Source organism: Ranitomeya imitator, chromosome 10 (genome assembly GCF_032444005.1).
Source record: "Ranitomeya imitator isolate aRanImi1 chromosome 10, aRanImi1.pri, whole genome shotgun sequence".
NCBI classification, from domain to species: Eukaryota; Metazoa; Chordata; class Amphibia; order Anura; family Dendrobatidae; genus Ranitomeya; species Ranitomeya imitator.
Window position 1 is genome coordinate 92,199,191 of NC_091291.1, and position 20,118 is coordinate 92,219,308.

At 42.4% G+C, this 20,118-nt stretch overlaps 3 non-coding genes across 3 annotated transcripts; all 3 read right to left on the reverse strand.

The window, feature by feature from the left end:
• Positions 1-2,194: 2,194 nt before the first annotated feature.
• Positions 2,195-2,267, reverse strand: TRNAR-CCU (transfer RNA arginine (anticodon CCU)). The gene has a single exon. It is a non-coding gene; the product is annotated as a tRNA-Arg (tRNA).
• A 590-nt stretch (positions 2,268-2,857) lies between these two features.
• Positions 2,858-2,940, reverse strand: TRNAL-CAG (transfer RNA leucine (anticodon CAG)). Its single transcript has one exon. It is a non-coding gene; the product is annotated as a tRNA-Leu (tRNA).
• Positions 2,941-12,055: 9,115 nt separating this feature from the next.
• TRNAL-CAG (transfer RNA leucine (anticodon CAG)) lies at positions 12,056-12,138 on the reverse strand. The gene has a single exon. It is a non-coding gene; the product is annotated as a tRNA-Leu (tRNA).
• Between the last annotated feature and the right edge of the window lie 7,980 nt (positions 12,139-20,118).

The following is a 20,118-nucleotide window of genomic DNA, read 5'->3' on the forward strand; positions in this document are numbered from 1 at the left end:
AACACTCTCCCAACTGAGCTATTTCAGCTGATGATGGTCTATAAGATTCAACAGTGTGAACTGAGGTTCAGAAGAGTTTCAGAAAAGACAATTATTTTAATATCATCAGTAGTTCTGAACTTCTGAAGATTAATTGTCCTGGTGGAAAAACAGTAAGTTATAGTAGCATACTGAAAGTGATACAATAGTGGACAAGTCGGGGTATAGATACTCGAAATTTATTACAAGACCTTTTTATTATATTTAGAACAGACTAAAATACTAAATTTTACTGTACAGAGAAACACCTTCAAGGGTACCTGTCCCAAGGTCAGAACTGGCCAGTTTTTGCACTTATTTTATTCCCACTGTTCCCTTGAGTTTACCACTTTTTTGCTTTTTTACAATTCTCCATACAGTTCCTGAGATATGGGCATTTTTATTTACTGATCATGTTTATGTCTTTTACAAGGGGGCATTACTTGCAGGGTAATAATGCAGAGCAGCCTAAAGACACGCCGACAGAGAACCCTGTGAGCCACGCACCTTTGTAAAGGACATTAAAATAAGAACTAAACATAAAGATCCCAGATCTCTGGAACTGCATGGCAGATTAAAAAAAAAGATAAATAATGAGAGGAGCAGCGGAAATAAAACAAGGGGGAAAATACGGAAACTTTTGACCTGGTGATAGGTCATCTTTAACCCCTTCATCCCCCAAGCAACTTTTTAACTTCATGACCAGGCCACATTTTACCATTCTGACCAGTGTCACATTATCAGTTAATAACTTTTGAGCGCTTCAATGGATCTCGATGATTCTGAGATATTTTTTCATGACATATTGTACTTCATGATAGTGATAAAATTTCTGCTGGGTCAGCTGATGTGGGTGGCGACCACTCCCACCATCCTTCAAGAGGTCACCTGATGCATCAGCTGACTGTCGGTGTTAGATCATTCTGCAGTGACCAAGCTGGGAGAAGGAGCTTGCTGGGAGCAGTTGTTCTTCAGCTGAGTCCGGTGAATCTGGTGTTTTATTCCTTCTGTGCTTTGCAGCAGTGAGCTAAGTGTTGTTTTCCTTTACCTTGTCTGCCATACCTTCCCTTTGTGTTTTGTTAGTGTAGCGGTTGGACCAGTGTCCTCACTTGCCAATTCCTAACTTAGGGATATGTGCAGGGCAAGCGAGGGTTAAGTATCCTGCTCGGCGACAGGTTGAAAGAACCTGTATAGGGATGTCAGGGAGATCAGGGCACATCCTTAGGAGAGTGCAGGAGGTGTCCATTTCCCCGTTCCCTGTCGCAGGGCCCACCATTGTAATTGTGTCCCCAGTGTTCCCTTGTTTGTTGTGCTGTTGGTGACTGACCTACGGTTGGGTCGTTTCATACCGGGTCAGCCACTTTCCTGACATTAACATTAACTCTGCCTTAGATTTTCTACCAAGATATTAACTCCTTGTAGAAGAGTCGATAATACAATCAGCAGTCCTGGAATTTATAGTGTACTAGCTGAAGAGCCCTGCATTGCCCAGGCACAGAAACAAACTGTGGTTACTTATAACAAATTATAATGATTATCCTCCATCCCATAGTCCCGTGCCCATATTCCCATCATACATATCCTCCATCCCATAGTCCCATGCCCATATTCCCATCATACATATCCTTCATTTCATAGTCCCGTGTCCATATTACCAACAGATATATCCTTCATCTTATAGTCCTGTGCCCATATACCCATCACATATCCTCCATCCCTCAGTTCTTTGCCCATCTACCCATTATGACATCATCTTCGCCATGGCAACCATTCTGACATTATCGTTGCCATGGCTATCTATTATGACATCATCATCACCATGGCAACCATTATAACATAACTGTCACCATTGCAACCTATTATGACATCATTGTTGCCATGGCAACCATTATGATATCATCTTCGCCATGGCAACCTTTATGATATCATCATCGCCATGGCAACCTTTATGACATCATCATCGCCATGGCAACCATTATGACATCATCATCGATACACACAAATACACACATACACAGATACGCTCATTTTTATATATATAGATACATAAATGACAATCACTGGCAAAGTAAAAGAAACTCACTCTTAGTACAAACATTACACTTAACATAATGGAGACCATTTTGTTTTAAGAAAAAAAGATGTTTTAAGAAAAAAAAATAATGTTTTTCTGATCCACCCCAGATGGGACTCGAACCCACAATCCCTGGCTTAGGAGGCCAGTGCCTTATCCATTAGGCCACTGGGGCTTAGCGGTGATTGATTGACCACATTACCTGGACTTCTTTACACCAGACACCGAGCTCCATAGGAGACTGGTGGGAAAGGTCGGTCAGGTTCCCTTTAGATTACATTACCACCAAACACATTATACTTATGAACTGTTAGGTGTTTAGTGCAGAAATTATCCAATTCCTGTGTGTTCCTTATCTATGAAAAGCTGATCTATCTTTGAGGTTACATTAGCTACAGGTGTTAGCGCACATAACTGCACTCTAAGATAAGGAATGTGATCAGACAGGTCGTGATTATCCACAAGGTATGGGGTCTGATCGCAGTATGGAAAGGGTTAGACTTTGTGATATTCTCATTACGGTGTACTATATAAACGGCAGGGGTAGGGTTAAAGGTGTCACACAAATAAATATTATTTAGCTTTCAATTCCTTAGGTGTCTGTAAGAAACCATTGTAGGCTGAAATTAGTTAAAGGAGAGTTAGACAAAAGAGCTGAAGGTTCCTGGTATTGCTGCTTACAAATATAAATTCCATTATGTAATGTAACATGAATAAATCAGTAACAGGAGAGAAGCTGAAGAACCTCATGGCAGAAAAAACTGATGTCAGAAGTGGGATTTGAACCCACGCCTCCAGAGGAGACTGCGACCTGAACGCAGCGCCTTAGACCGCTCGGCCATCCTGACTTCACTGATTTCCCTCTATTAACTGTTTGTGAACCAGGTGGCAGAAAGATCAGCAGTGCTTTTGAGGTATAGCAATGTATCATAATTTATTTTCATTATTGATAATTAACCCTTTAGTGACAGAGCCACTTTTGAGCTTAATGACCAAGCCCAATTTTTCCAATGTGACAAGTGTCACTTTATGCATTAATAACTCTGCAATGTTTCAACATATCACAATCATTTTGCAAGTGTCTGTTTCTGACATATTGTCCTTTACATTAGCAGTAAATTTAGGTCAACATGTTTTTAGCCTTTTTCTGAAAATATCTATAGTTTTGTGTCTACAATTTTGGGAAATTAGACATTTTAACACTTTAACTGTTTTTATCCTTAAGCCAGATAGTCACATCACACAAAATCTATCTATACAGGTCCTTCTAAAAAAATTAGCATATAGTGTTAAATTTCATTATTTACCATAATGTAATGATTACAATTAACCGTTCATATATTATAGATTCATTATCCACCAACTGAAATTTGTCAGGTCTTTTATTGTTTTAATAATGATGATTTTGGCATACAACTCCTGATAACCCAAAAAACCTGTCTCAATAAATTAGCATATCAAGAAAAGGTTCTCTAAACGACCTATTACCCTAATCTTCTGAATCAACTAATTAACTCTAAACACATGCAAAAGATACCTGAGGCTTTTATAAACTCCCTGCCTGGTTCATTACTCAAAACCCCCATCATGGGTAAGACTAGCGACCTGACAGATGTCAAGAAGGCCATCATTGACACCCTCAAGCAAGAGGGTAAGACCCAGAAAGAAATTTCTCAACAAATAGGCTGTTCCCAGAGTGCTGTATCAAGGCACCTCAATGGTAAGTCTGTTGGAAGGAAACAATGTGGCAGAAAACGCTGTACAACGAGAAGAGGAGACCGGACCCTGAGGAAGATTGTGGAGAAGGACCGATTCCAGACCTTGGGGAACCTGAGGAAGCAGTGGACTGAGTCTGGTGTGGAAACATCCAGAGCCACCGTGCACAGGCGTATGCAGGAAATGGGCTACAGGTGCCGCATTCCCCAGGTAAAGCCACTTTTGAACCATAAACAGCGGCAGAGGCGCCTGACCTGGGCTACAGAGAAGCAGCACTGGACTGTTGCTAAGTGGTCCCAAGTACTTTTTTCTGTTGAAAGCAAATTTTGCATGTCATTCGGAAATCAAGGTGCCAGAGTCTGGAGGAAGACTGGGGAGAAAGAAATGCCAAAATGCCTGAAGTCCAGTGTCAAGTACCCACAGTCAGTGATGGTGTGGGGTGCCATGTCAGCTGCTGGTGTTGGTCCACTGTGTTTCATCAAGGGCAGGGTCAATGCAGCTAGCTATCAGGAGATTTTGGAGCACTTCATGCTTCCATCGGCTGAAATGCTTTATGGAGATGAAGATTTCATTTTTCAGCACGACCTGGCACCTGCTCACAGTGCCAAAACCACTGGTAAATGGTTTACTGACCATGGTATTACTGTGCTCAATTGGCCTGCCAACTCTCCTGACCTGAACCCCATAGAGAATCTGTGGGATATTGTGAAGAGAAAGTTGAGAGACGCAAGACCCAACACTCTGGATGAGCTTAAGGCCACTATTGAAGCATCCTGGGCCTCCATAACATCTCAGCAGTGTCACAGGCTGATTGCCTCCATGCCACGCCGCATTGAAGCAGCCATTTCTGCCAAAGGATTCCCGACCAAGTACTGAGTGCATAACTGAACATTATTATTTGATGGTTTTTTTGTTTGTTATTAAAAAACACTTTTATTTGATTGGATGGGTGAAATATGCTAATTTATTGAGACAGGTTTTTTGGGTTATCAGGAGTTGTATGCCAAAATCATCAGTATTAAAACAATAAAAGACCTGACAAATTTCAGTTGGTGGATAATGAATCTATAATATATGAAAGTTTAATTGTAATCATTACATTATGGTAAATAATGAAATTTAACACTATATGCTAATTTTTTGAGAAGGACCTGTATAATCGTCTAAAGGGTACTTCCGTCTGTTTGTCTGTCACGGAAATCCCGCGTCGCTGATTGGTCGCAGCCGCAGCCCGGCCGAGAATTAGTCCCTCCCTACTTCCGTCCAGTCAGTGCCCGGTGCCCGCTTCATACTCCCCTCCAGTCAGCGCTCACACAGGGTTATTGGCAACGTTAACGGTCCGCATAACGCACTTCGTTAATGCTGCTATTAACCCTGTGTGACCAACTTTTTACTATTGATGCTGCCTATGCAGCATCAATAGTAAAAAAATCTAATGTTAAAAATAATAATTAAAAGAACCCTGCTGTTCTCACCTTCTGTCAACCGCCGATGCGCACGTGACTGCCGCCAGCTTCTGTTCCCAGAGATGCATTGCGAAATTACCCAGAAGACTTAGCGGTCTCGCTAAGTCTCGGTTATATACTGCGTTGACTGTGTTATATACTGCGTGGCCACTGTTATATACTGCATGGCCACTGTTATATACTGCGTGGCCTGTGTTATATACTGCGTGGCCTGTGTTATATACTGCGTGGGCTGTGCTATATACTGCGTGGCCTGTGTTATATACTGCGTGGCCTGTGTTATATACTGTGTGGGCTTTGTTATATAGCGTGTCCATGAACATGTCCATGCTTAACTTTCCACCCACCTCTCATCTAACGCTCTCCTTGACAACCTCCAATCTGGCTTCCGCCCCCACCACTCCACGGAAACTGCCCTGACAATAATTACTAATGACTTAGTAACAGCCAAAGCTAACAGACAGTTCTCCATCCTCCTCCTTCTTGACCTGTCTTCTGCTTTCGACACAGTCGATCACTGCCTACTGCTACAGATTCTTTCTTCCCTTGGCATCAAAGACCTTGCCCTGTCCTGTATTGCCTCATACTTATCCAACCATACATTTAGCGTTTCCCACTCCCACACTACCTCCTCATCCCGCCCTCTCTCTGTTGGAGTCCCCCAACTCTCTGTCCTAGGGCCCCTACTTTTTTCCATCTATACCCTTAACCTAGGACAACTCATAAAGTCCCATGGCTTCCAGTACCACCTGTATGCAGACGACTCTCAGATCTACCTCTCTGGCCCAGATGTCACCTCCCTGCTGTCCAGAATCCCAAAGTGTCTGTCAGCCATATCCTACTTCTTCAACTCTCGCTTCCTAAATCTCAATGTAGAAAAAAACGAATTCATCATCTTTCCCCCACCTCACGTATCCCCCCTATACGATCTTTCTATTATGGTAAACGGCTTCACGCTCTCTCCCGCACCTGAAATCTGCTGCCTCGGGGTAACTCTCGACTCTGCCCTGTCCTTCAAACCTCACATTCAAGCTCTTGCCACCTCCTGTCGCCTCCAACTCAAAAATATTGCCAGAATCCGTTCCTTCCTCAGCCCACAATCTACCAAAACTCTTGTGCATGCGCTCATCATCTCCCACCTCGATTACTGCAACACCCTCCTCTGTGGCCTCGCAGCTAACTCTCTTGCACCACTCCAGTCTGTCCTCAACTCTGGAGTGGACATTATACATGCAATCATGCTATAACGCAAGTGCCGCCAGCGCTATGTTGATGAAGATAATTTTTTTTTCCCCCACAATAATATATGACAAATCATGAATAAATACATGCATATTATCCATTGCACCATCCTACAGTGCCGGCGCCTGTGTGATGAATGTACTTTTTTCTTTTCTAGACAACATTCTATGCAGTATGCAAAATAGGGGGCAGGTTACTGCAGGATCACTGACCTGTCATAAGCCCATACAGATGCAAATGTAAGCATAGAATCACATAAAGCTCCACCCACACACCTCCCAAAGCCCCGCCCACAGCCCCGCCACAGCTCCGCCACTGGCCGCCGCAGGCCGCCACAGAGCACGATGATCTCATTAACTGAAAGTTGCAAAGATTTTGAATGGTTAACCTTGTCCAATATTGTTTATTTGATTAGTTAGTTGCAAATAAAGATTAAACAACAACCACAAGACAGATTTCATCACCCAGATATCATTGGTCAAAATAGACTCTGGAAACATCAAATAGTTTTCAGCGTGTCAAAAAAACTCATGCTTGGCTGGTTTACTAGCAGGGACCGAGCCACGATCCAGAATAGTCAGACTGTCAGGTCCTTGGCAGCTTCTCCCAGCCTGCTGCCCGGGGTTTACTTGTTCCCTCGCTGCTCCAGTCTCTATAGCGCCTGCTGCGCTTAGACATCAGAGATCAGAGAATGGATCCTTGTTCCATCATTGCATTCACCTGTATCTTCCTCCATGATACAGATACAGTTGAAAGTGTGATACCGGGCAGGGGGACTGGCACTGGCAGTGGACTCCCGACTCACAGGCCTGATAGCAGACATGTAGTTTGCCACTATTACTGGTAAACCACTAAATTCACGCTAAGATCTCCCCTGACGAAGCCTGGTCCGCCGGGTGATACGCGTGGGGCATCACATCACCAGGTGGTACTTATATGGGAGGTTTCTCCCGTTTATATTGTGTGTCTCAGTTATACTATTATCAGTAGTGTAGCTACTGGGGGGGCAGAGGGGGCCGTCACCCCGGGCCCTGTCACATGAAGGGGCCCACTGAGAGCCGACACTGCCACTTCCGTGATGAGGCACAATACAGCACAGGAGGAGAGCAGTAAAATACCTGCTCCCCTGCCTGACGGAGATTCTGCACGCTGGCAGCACAGTGACCAGTTGTAAATCTCCCTCCTGCACTGTATTGTGCTGACCGACCTCAGGAGCTTCTCCCAGGCTGCAGGTTTCTTCCCTCCTGTGCACGCTGGGACTGACTCAGGGCAGCATGCTGGGTCCTAGTGCCCACCTACCTACATTTCACTCACTCAGACACTTCCTGGTCCTGCTGCAAACGTCATTGGTAAGTGGGGATAAAATGCATTAAATTGATAGGCATGTCATAGTCCCTGGGGGGTAAATGTGAAAGGATGGGGTGTTGTGGGGGCTTAGGTGGGGGAGGGGGACAGGGCACTGGGGCATGAATGTGAGAAGATAAGGGTATTGTGAGGGCTGAGGTGCGTGAGGGGGCGACAGGCACTGGGGGCTGATTATTAGATGGTTACCAGATTAAATGCACTCCATCACGTAATAGTTGTTCTCTAGGATGGGGAGGTAGGGGGCTTATTATACTTACCAGCTGGGTAAGCCATAAGCTACATCACATTTAAGCATCACTCCAGCATTTTTTTTTTATTTGATTGCTGGAATGGCGCGTTAAGGGTATGTGCACATATTGTGGATTTGGCTGCGGATTCGCAGCAGTTTTCCATGCGTTGTACAGTACCATGTAAACCTATGGAAAACAAAATCCGCAGTGCACATGCTATGGAAAATACCGTGCGGAAACGCAGCAGTTTATTTTCCGCCGCATGTCAATTCTTTGTGTGGATTTCGCAGCGTTTTACACCTATTCCTTAATAGGAATCTGGAGGTGTAAAACCGCAGCAGCGTTTGCTGTAGAGAAGATATGAATAATTGTGTTTAAAATAAAGATCTATGTGCCCCCCGCCCTCCCACCCCCTGTGCCCCCCCCCCGCTGTTCTGAAAATACTCACCCGGCTCGCTCGCTGGTTGGCGCTGCTTCCTGTTCTGGCCGCATCTTCTCCTGTATGCGGTCACGTGGGGCCGCTCATTTACAGTAATGAATATGCGGCTCCACCCCTATGGGAGGTGGAGCAGCATATTTTTGACTATAAATGAGCGGTACCACGTGACCGCTGATACAGTAGAAGATGCGGCCAGAACAGGAAGCAGCGCCATCCAGCGAGGGAGCCGGGTGAGTATTTTCAGAACAGCGGGGGGGCGCACATGGGGTGGGAGGGCGGGGGGCACATAGATCTTTATTTTAAACACATTTATTCATATCTTCTCTACAGCAAACGCTGCTGCAGGGAAGATATGAATCGCGGCTTCAGCACCAGTGGGGGGGACAGCGCTTAATGTAGTGCTGTCTCCTGCACGGCACATGGACTGCACACGGACAACGCCCGTGTGCGGTACGTGTTTTACACGGACCCATTGACTTTAATGGGTCCGTGTAATACGTGCGCTCCCACGAACACTGACATGTCTCCGTATTTGGCACACGGAGACACGATCCGCAAAAAATCAATGATATCTGAACAGATGCATTGATTTTAATGTGTCTACGTGTGTCAGTGGCTCCGGTACGTGAGGAAACTGTCACCTCACGTACCGGAGCCACTGACGTGTGAAACCGGCCTATAAGGGAGCAGTTAGCTTATTATACTGTGTACAGGGGAATTGTGGGGGACATCATACTGTATGTACAGGAGCTGTGGGCCCATCATACTATGTATAGGGGAGCTATGAAGGCATTATACCGTGCATAGGTGAGCTGTTGGCCCATTATACTGTATATAGGTGAGCTCTGGGGGGTATTATACTTTCTATAGCGGAGCTCTGTCAGCATAAAACTGTGGGGCTCATCGTACTGTGTATAGGGGAGCTGTGGGCTGATCATACTGTGTAGAGGGGAGCAGTGGGGCTCATCATACTATGTATAGGGGAGCAGTGGTGACATACTGTATATAGAGGAGCTGTGGGATCATCATATTGTGTATAGGGGAGCTGTGGGGGCATTATACTGTGTATAGGGAAGCTGTGGGCTCATCATACTGTGTATAGGGGAGCAGTGGTGACATCATACTGTCTATAGGGGGGCTGTGGGTTCAAAATATTGTGTATAGGGGAGCTGTGGGGTAATTATACTGTGCATAAGAAAGCTGTGGGCCCACCATACTGTGTATAGTCAAGCTGTACACGGAGGCTACTTAGGGGACATTATTAAATGTTAAGTGGGAACTTAAACATTATTGTTTTATGGGCACTCAGAGTACTGAGACCATCAAAATTTCATGTGTGGTATTATTACTTTTTAGGGACAAAATGTGGAGGGCAGTAGCACAGGGCATTAATGTTTTCTAGGGGTGAATTTTATTATCTAGAGAGCACAAAAGAGTCATTATTACTATGTAAGGGGCACAGTGGTGGCATTACTATGTGGGGCGGCATCATTATTGTACCACACAGCAGGTGCTGTAGGACACATACGGCAGCAGCGGCTCCGTATTGGGGTATCAGCAGAATGAGGAGTTTGTGCAGGTTGGGGATAGATGGGGATGGGGCTGGAAATGTGAGAAGTCTGATGTGTCATCATAATTTCTGCAGACGAGTCCTGGGTGGAGAAGTTGTCATGTCGGTCTGGGCCAGATGGGAAAGGCGAGAAAAGTGAACGATTCCATCAGAAAGAACGTTATCTGTAAGTTATTATCTATAACACTGTGCTGTGATCTCTTATATGGTCTGTAGGACTGGTATCTACAAATATATGGTCCTCATATAATAGTATCAGTGTTTATTTTTGTATATAGATGTATTTTCAGTCACAGTGCGGTCAACTGCTGATATTCCCCTATGCTCACAATTAGGGTGCACCATGTAGCTGTAGTCAGGGGTACCTCGTTAGGGGCCCACTCAGATTTTTCGCCCCCCCTAAGCTGAAACCCTAGCTACGCCTCTGACTATTATGTATAGGTGACCTATCAGTTTGCCTTTTTGGCTCGTTGCTGTCTAGTGATTGTTTTGGAGAGTTCTTTGTGCCTGCTATGGCTTGCTTGCTTGGTGCCGTGGTTGCGGCCGTGTGAGCTATTTTTTGCACCGTCCTATTGCTACTATATCTTTGCGCAACACCCCATGAGCCATTAGGTTTTTCTTGGGTTACTTTATTATACTGAGTCATTATATTTGTTTCCTGTGTGTTCTTGATGGTGTCTACATGTTTTTAATTATGTTTTTATTGTCTATGTTGTGTGTTTTGATCTGTTAATAAAATCAGCCTATGTCATTTTTTACATTTATTCATTGGATGGTGTGCATTTTTGTACAGTAATGCTTTTTCTTTTGGCTTATACGCTAAGAACTTGCTCACACAATGCATTCCCAAACAAAAAGGAAAATGCAGTAAAACTCCTGCGTTTTTCTATATTTTTTAAATTTGCAACAATAAAATGCTTTGGGAACACATCATGTGAACACAGCCTTATAATTTATTTTTATGATATTCAAATTAGTAAAGTAATTAAACCATATTTTCTTTATTTTCTTTGCTGCAAAGTTTATTCCTTATAACACAAAATACTAATAAAAAAACAACAAATCTAGAGATCCCTGTATCAGGAAAAAGTAAAATTAGGAATTTTAGCCTTTCATTAGAAAGTATATCCATGTTAGGATTTTTTATTAGTTTAGATTTAATTTGTAAATAACAATTAGTAATGAAACGTTGCAGTCGTCATATTGGCCACTTGATGTCAGTATCAGATACACATGTTACAGACTTTTAAACCGCGATTACAATTTTTAAGGTTATCATATTATGTGTTTAAAATGTATGAATTGTGGAGCCCTAGAAAAAATATCTATGCAAAAGAAAATTTAAAAATATTCTTTAACAAAATACCAATCCTTATGCCGAAACCCAGGATCAAACGGGATCTTCAGTCTAACGCTCTCCCAACTGAGCTATTTCGGCTGATGGTGGTCTGCAATATTCAACGGTGTTAATTGAGGTTCAGAAGAGTTTCAGAAAAGACAATTATTTTTATATCATCAGTAGTTCTGAAGATTTATCGTCCTGGTGGAAAAACAGTAAGTTATAGTAACATATTGAAAGTGATACAATAGTGGACAAGTCGGGGTATAGATAGTCACAATTTATTACAAGACCTTTTTATTATATTTAGAACAGACTAAAATACTAAATTTTACTGTACAGAGAAACGTCTTCAAGAGGACCTGTCCCAAGGTCAGAACTGGCCAGTTTTTGCACTTATTTTAGTCCCACTGTTCCCTTGAGTTTACTACTTTTTAGCTTTTTTACAATTCTCCATACAGTTCCTGAGATACGGGCATTTTTATTTAGTGATCATGTTTATGTCTTTTACAAGGAGGCGTTACTTGCAGGGTAATAATGTAATAAAGAGTAAAGGGGAATAAAGCTGAAGAACCTCATGGCAGAAAAAGAAGTGATGTCAGAAGTGGGATTCGAACCCACGCCTCCAGAGGAGACTGCGACCTGAACGCAGCGCCTTAGACCGCTCGGCCATCCTGACTTCATTGTGTTCTCTATACTATTAACTGTCTGTGAACCAGATGGTAGAAAGATGATCATTGCTTTTGATGTATAGCAATGTATCATAATTTATTTTCATTATTGATCATTAACCCTTTAGTGACAGAGACACTTTTGAGCTTAATGACCAAGCCCAATTTTTCCAATGTGACAAGTGTCACTTTATGCGTTAATAACTCTGCAATGTTTCAACATATCACAATCATTTTGCAAGTGTCTGTTTCTGACATATTGTCCTTTACGTTAGCAGTAAATTTAGGTCAACGTGTTTTTAGCCTTTTTCTGAAAATATCTATAGTTTTGTGTCTAAAATTTTGGGAAATTAGACATTTTAACACTTTAACTGTTTTTATCCTTAAGCCAGATAGTCACATCACACAAAATCTATCTATATAATCGTCTAAAGGGTACTTCCGTCTGTCTGTCTGTCACGGAAATCCCGCATCGCTGATTGGTCGCAGCCGCAACTCGGCCAAGAATTAGTCCCTCCCTACTTCCGTTCAGTCAGTGCCCGTTGCCCGCTCTATACTCCCCTCCAGTCAGTGCTCACACAGGGTTAATGGCAACGTTAACGGTCCGCATAACGCACTTCGTTAACGCTGCTATTAACCCTGTGTGACCAACTTTTTACTATTGATGCTGTCTATGCAGCATCAATAGTAAAAAATTTAATGTTAAAAATAATTTAAAAAAAACAAACCTGCTGTTCTCACCTTCAGTCAACTGCCGATGCGCATGCGGCAGCCGCCAGCTTCCGTTCCCAGAGATGCATTGCAAAATTACCCAGAAGACTTAGCGGTCTAATGAGACCGCTAAGTCATCAGGGTAATTTCGCAATTCATCTCTGGTAACGGAAGCTGGCGGCAGCCACACGCGCATCAGGACAGCTTCGCTGAACGCCGGAGGGTGAGTATATAACTATTTTTTATTTTAATTATTTTTTCTATATACTACATGGGCTGTGTTATACACTGCCTGGCTGCTATTTACTGCATGGGCTGTGTTATATACTGTGTGGGCTGTGCTATAAATTATGCGGGCTGTGTTATATATTGCGTCGCTGCTATATACTATGTGGGCAGTGTTATATACTACGTGAGCAGTGTTATACACTGCGTTGGCTGTGTTACATACTGTGTGGCCACTGTTATATACTACGTGGCCACTGTTATATACTGCGTGGCCACTGTTATATACTGCGTGGCCTGTGTTATATACTGCGTGGGCTGTGCTATATACTGCGTGGCCTGTGTTATATACTGCGTGGCTTGTGCTATATACTGCGTGGGCTGTGTTATATACTGCGTGGGCTGTGTTATATACTGCGTGGCTGTGTTATATACTGCGTGCCCTGTGTTATTTACTGCGTGGCTGTGTTATATACTGCGTGGGCTGAGCTATATTTTACTTGGGCTTTGTTATATGTTGCGTGGGCTGTGTTTTATACTGCGTGGGCTGTGCTATATGCTGTGTGTGCTGTGTTTTATACTGCGTGGGCTGTGCTATATGCTGCATGTGCTGTGTTATATACTGTGTGGGCTGTGTTATATACTGTGTGGGCTGTGTTTTATATTATGTGGGCTGTGTTATATACTGCATGGGCTATGCTAAATGCTGCATGTGCTGTATTATATGCTGCATGTGCTGTGTTATATACTGCGTGGGCTGTGTTATATGCTGCGTGTGCTGTGCTATATATTACATGGGCTGTGATATATACCACGTGGCTGTGTTATATACTGTGTGCCCTGTGTTATATACTGCGTGGTTGTGTTATATACTGGATGGGCTGTGCTATATTTTATGTGGGCTGTGTTATATATTGCGTTGGCTGTGTTTTATACTGCGTGGGCTGGCTATATGCTGCATGTGCTGTGTTATATACTGCGTGGGCTGTGTTATATACTGTGTGGGCTGTGTTTTATATTACGTGTGCTGAGATATATACGGCGTGGGCTGTGTTATATACTGCATGGGCTGTGTTTTATATTACGTGGGCTGTGTTATATACTGCATGGGCTGTGCTAAATTCTGCATGTGCTGTGTTATATGCTGCGTGTGCTGTGTTATATACTGTACTGCGTGGGCAGTGTTATATGCTGCATGTGCTGTGCTATATATTACGTGGGCTGTGTTATATACTACGTGGCTGTGTTATATATTATGTGGGCTGTGTCAAAATAGTCAATAAATAACATTTCCCATATTTCTATTTTACTTTCTATGTCTATTTCTGCATCATTTTTGTAAACCTCTTTTTATTTTGTTTAGAAGTTAGAAGGGATAAACGTTTGCAGCAAATTTTCATTCTTTTTCAAGAACTATTATTACGGTACTTTAATATTGATTTTGAATCCCTTACAGGCTAAGCTAATTTTGAGCTTAGTTACAAGAAAGCATCTTTGAGGAGACAATTTTTTCCCTCTAGCAAAATGGCGCCGGCGGCTCCTGCACAGCAGCATTTGTTGGCGATCCGATAGATGCTACTGTGCAGGCACTGTCGGCACCATTTTGACAGAGTTTTTTTTCTGAATAAATTTATATCACCAAATAAAATAAATAAGTGGACATTATACATGCAATCATGCTACAGCGCAAGTGCTGCCGGCGCTATGTTGATGAAGATAATTTTGTTCCCCCACAATAATATATGACCAAATCATGAAAAAATACATGCATATTATCCATTGTATTATCCTACAGCGCCAGCGCCTGTTTGATGAATGTACTTTTTTTTCTAAACAATATTCTATCAAGTATGTAAAATAGGGGGCAGGTTACTGAAGGATCACTGACCTGTCATAAGCCCATACAGATGCAAATGTAAGCATAGAATCACTTAAAGCCCCACCCACACACCTCCCACAGCCCCGCCCACAGCCCCGCCACAGAGCACGGGGATCTCATTAACTGAAAGTTGCAAATAAAGATTAAACAACAACCACAAGATGGATTTCATCACCCAGGTGTCATTGTAATCAGTATAATGGCGCTGACCTGACAGTGTCTGTAGGTTACTATGCACAATCCTGCTGACAGATTCACTTTAAACCAGCTTGTCACACCACACAAAAAAGTTAATAAATAACATTTCCCATATCTGTACTTTTTGTCAGCATAATTTCTCAAACCTCCTTTTATTTTGTTAGAATGTTAGAAATGTCAAAATTTAGCAGCAAGATTTCATTTTCTTCTCAAGAAAATTTCCAAGTCCTATTTTTTGCAGATCTGTTCAGTTTTGAAGTGACTGTGAGGGGCCTATAGGAAAACCCCCAGTAGTGATACCATGTGAAAAACTGCAAAATGGCTGTTAGTAAATGTGTTAACCCTTCATTTCGGGTTCCTCAGTTTTGGATTTTGTATCCGGTACCAGAACTGTACCCGAGCTCTCTCTCTCCTTACGGGTCACTGCTGTATCACTAGAAACTGTATTTGATTATTTTAATTTTAAACTGTTAATGTGAAATTATTAATGTAATAAAACAGACACACAGATGGAATACAGATCCGAATGTTTGAGTTTTCTGGGTGAAAATAGGATGAATATTCATTTGCTCATCTGAACCCGGCCTTACACTAAGTATTCGGATTAATTACTTTCTCAGGCTATTTATAGTGACGTCGTTTCCTAATAAGGGTTTTTTCTTTTCTTGTAGTTTTTGTTCAGGAAAATATATTTGACACTAAATAGCATTTATTGCTCATCTGATTGATCTAATGCCTGATGATATATTTTTGTTACATATTATTTCTCGCAAGAGACATTCTGAGCAGTAAAACCAGTCCCCAAAGTTGGCATTTTGGCAGAATTCCTGAGGGTCCTTGGGGCAAATTTAAAATGTCCTGAATTTTTCCTTTCAAAATAGACTCTGGAAACATCAAATAGTTTTCAGCTTGTCAAAAAAACTCATGCTTGGCTGGTTTACTAGCAGGGACCGAGCCACGATCCAGAATAGTCAGACTGTCAGGTCCTTGGCGGCTTCTCCCAGCCTGCTGCCCGGGGTTTACTTGTTCCCTCGCTGCTCCAGTCTCTATAGCGCCTGCTGCCCTTATACATCAGAGATCAGAGAATGGATCCTTGTTCCATCATTGCATTCGCCTGTATCTTCCTCTATGATACAGATACAGTTGACAGTGTGATACCGGGCAGGGGGGATGGGCACTGGCAGTGGACTCCCGACTCACAGGCCTGATAGCAGACATGTAGTTTGCCACTATTACTGGTACACCACTGAATTCACGCTAAGAACTTGCTCACACAATGCTTTCACCAAACAAAAAGGAAAATGCAGTAAAACTCCTGCGTTTTACTATATTTTTTTAAAATTTGCAACAATAAAATGCTTTGGGAACACATCATGTAAACACAGCCTTATACTTTATTTTTATGATATTCAAATTAGTAAAGTAATTAAACCATATTTTCTTTGTTTTCTTTGCTGCGATGTTTATTCCTTATAACACAAAATACTAATAAAAAAACATCAAATCTAGAGATCCCTGTATCAGGAAAAAGTAAAATGAGGAATTTTAGCCTTTCATTAGAAACTATCATATACATGTTAGGATATTTTATTAGTTTGGATTTGATTTGTAAATAACAATTAGTAATGAAACGTTGCAGTTATTATATTGGCCACTTGATGTCAGTATCACATACACATGTTACAGACTTTTAAAACAACAATTACAATTTTTAAGATTATAAGTTCATGCTAAAAACATACAACTCTGCCCTTCACCTCTCCAAACAAACCTATTTCAACACCCTCATCACCTCACTGTCCAATAATCTTAAACGTCTCTTTGACACTTTCCAGTCTCTACTCAACCCAAGAGTGCAGGCCCCAACCACGGATCTCCGCGCTGACGATCTGGCCAATTACTTCAAAGAAAAAATTGACCACATTCGACAAGAAATCATCTCCCAATCTCTTCATAGCATGCACGGTCCTCCCTCCCCCACTGCATCTAGTTCACTCTCTGATTTTGAACCAGTTACAGAAGAATTAATCAGGCTCCTTGCATCTTCTTGCCCAACCACTTGCACCAGTGACCCTATTCCGTCACATCTCCTCCAGTCCCTTTCCCCTGCTGTGACCTCTCACCTAACAAAAATATTCAACCTTTCTCTCACTTCTGGTATTTTTCCATCCTCATTTAAGCATGCCATCATACCTCCATTACTTAAAAAACCATCCCTCGATCAAAACTGTGCCGCTAATTATAGACCTGTCTCTAATCTTCCCTTCATCTCTAAACTCCTCGAGCGCCTGGTCCACTCCCGTCTTACCCGCTATCTCTCAGATAACTCTCTTCTCGACCCTCTTCAATCTGGTTTCCGCTCTTTACACTCTACTGAAACTGCCCTCACTAAAGTCTCTAATGACCTACTAACAGCTAAATCTAATGGTCATTACTCCATGCTAATTCTCTTGGATCTCTCTGCAGCATTCAATACTGTGGATCATCAGCTCCTCCTCACTATGCTCCGCTCCATCGGCCTCAAGGACACCGTTCTCTCCTGGTTCTCCTCCTATCTCTCTGACAGATCCTTCACTGTATGTTTTGCTGGTTCCTCCTCCTCTCACCTTCCCCTTACTGTTGGGGTTCCTCAAGGATCAGTCCTAGGCCTCCTCCTCCTCTTCTTTGTATTCTGCCCCTATTGGACAAACAATCAGTAGATTTGGTTTCCAGTACCATCTCTATGCTGATTACACCCAATAATACACTTCTTCTCCTGTTATCACGCCGACCTTTTTAGTAAACACCAGTGATTGTCTTACCGCTGTCTCGAACATCATGTCCTCCCTCTATCTGAAACTGAACCTGTCAAAATCTGAACTCCTCGTGTTTTCTCCCTCTATTAACCTACCTTTGCCTGACATTGCCATCTCCGTGTGCGGGTCCATCATTACTCCAAAGCAACATGCCCGCTGCCTTGGGGTCATCCTTGATTCTGACCTTTCATTCACCCCCCACATCCGATCACTGGCTCGCTCTTCTTATCTGCATCTCAAAAACATTTCTAGAATTCGCCCTTTTCTTACTTTCGACTCTGCAAAAACTCTTACTGTTTCACTTATTCATTCTCGTTTGGACTATTGTAACTCTTTACTAATCGGCCTCCCTCTTACAAAACTTTCCCCTCTCCAATCTGTCCTGAATGCTGCAGCCAGGATCATTTTCCTCATCAACTGTTACACCGATGCCTCTACCTTGTGCCAGTCGTTACACTGGTTACCCATCCACTCAAGAATCCAGTACAATACTACTACCCTCATCCACAAAGCTCTCCATGGCTCAGCACCACCCTACATCTCCTCTCTGGTCTCAGTCTACCACCCTACCCGTGCCCTCCGCTCCGCTAATAACCTCAGGTTAGCATCCTCAATAATCAGAACCTCTCACTCCCGTCTCCAAGACTTTACACGTGCTGCGCCGATTCTTTGGAATGCACTACTTAGGTTAATACGATTAATCCTCAATCCCCACAGTTTTAAGCGTGCCCTAAAAACTCATTTGTTCAGATTGGCCTACCACCTCAACGCATTAACCTAACTTATCCCTGTGTGGCCCATTCAAAAAAACAAAAACATAATCAGGTTCCTCGCAACACGTTCTCATACACTTTATGCAGTTATTAGCCCTCTGTGTCTGTATACTTAGGCAGTTAACTGGTTCATGCAGCTTTACATGAACACCCGAGCCTTACACTATGGCTGATCCAAACAACGAAAGCAATTGTTACCATCCACCTCTCGTGTCTCCCCTTTTCCTCATAGATTGTAAGCTTGCGAGCAGGGCCCTCATTCCTCCTGGTATCTATTTTGAACTGTGATTTCTGTTATGCTGTAATGTCTATTGTCTGTCCAAGTCCCCTCTATTAGTTGTAAAGCACTGCGGAATATGTTGGCGCTATAGAAATAAAATTATTAATATATTATTATTATTTAAAATGTATGAATTGTGGAGCCCTAGAAAAAATATCTATGGAAAAGAAATTTTAAAAATATTTTTTAACAAAATACCTATCGTTATGCCGAAACCCGGGATCTTTAGATCTTCAGTCTAACGCTCTCCCAACTGAGCTATTTCGGCTGATGGTGGTCTACAATATTCAACAGTGTGAACTGAGGTTCAGAAAAGTTTCAAAAAAGAAAATTATTTTTATAAAAAACAGTAAGTTATAGTAGCATACTGAAAGTGATACAATAGTGGACAAGTCAGGGTATAGATAGTCACAGTTTGTTACAAGACCTTTTTATTATATTTAGAACAGACTAAAATACTAAATTTTACTGTACAGAGAAACGCCTTCAAGAGGACCTGTCCCAAGGTCAGAACTGGCCAGTTTTTGCACTTATTTTATTCCCACTGTTCCCTTGAGTTTACCACTTTTTTGCTTTTTTACAATTCACCATACAGTTCCTGAGATATGGGCATTTTCATTTAGTGATCATGTTTATGTCTTTTACAAGGAGGCGTTACTTGCAGGGTAATAATACAGAGCAGCCTAAAGACACGCCGACAGAGAACCCTGTGAGCCACGCACCTTTGTAAAGGACATTAAAATAAGAACTAAACATAAAGATCCCAGATCTCTGGAACTGCATGGCAGATTAAAAAAAAAGATAAATAATGAGAGGAGCAGTGGAAATAAAACAAGGGGCAAAAACTGGAATCTTTTGACCTGGTGATAGGTCATCTTTAACCCCTTCATCCCCCAAGCAACTTTTCAACTTCATGACCAGGCCACATTTTACAATTCTGACCAGTGTCACTTTATGAGTAAATAACTTTTGAGCGCTTCAATGGATCCTGGTGATTCTGAGATATTTTTTCGTGACATATTATACTTCATGATAGTGATAAAATTTCTGCTGGGTCAGCTGATGTGGGTGGCGACCACTCCCACCATCCTTCAAGAGGTCACCTGATGCATCAGCTGACTGTCGGA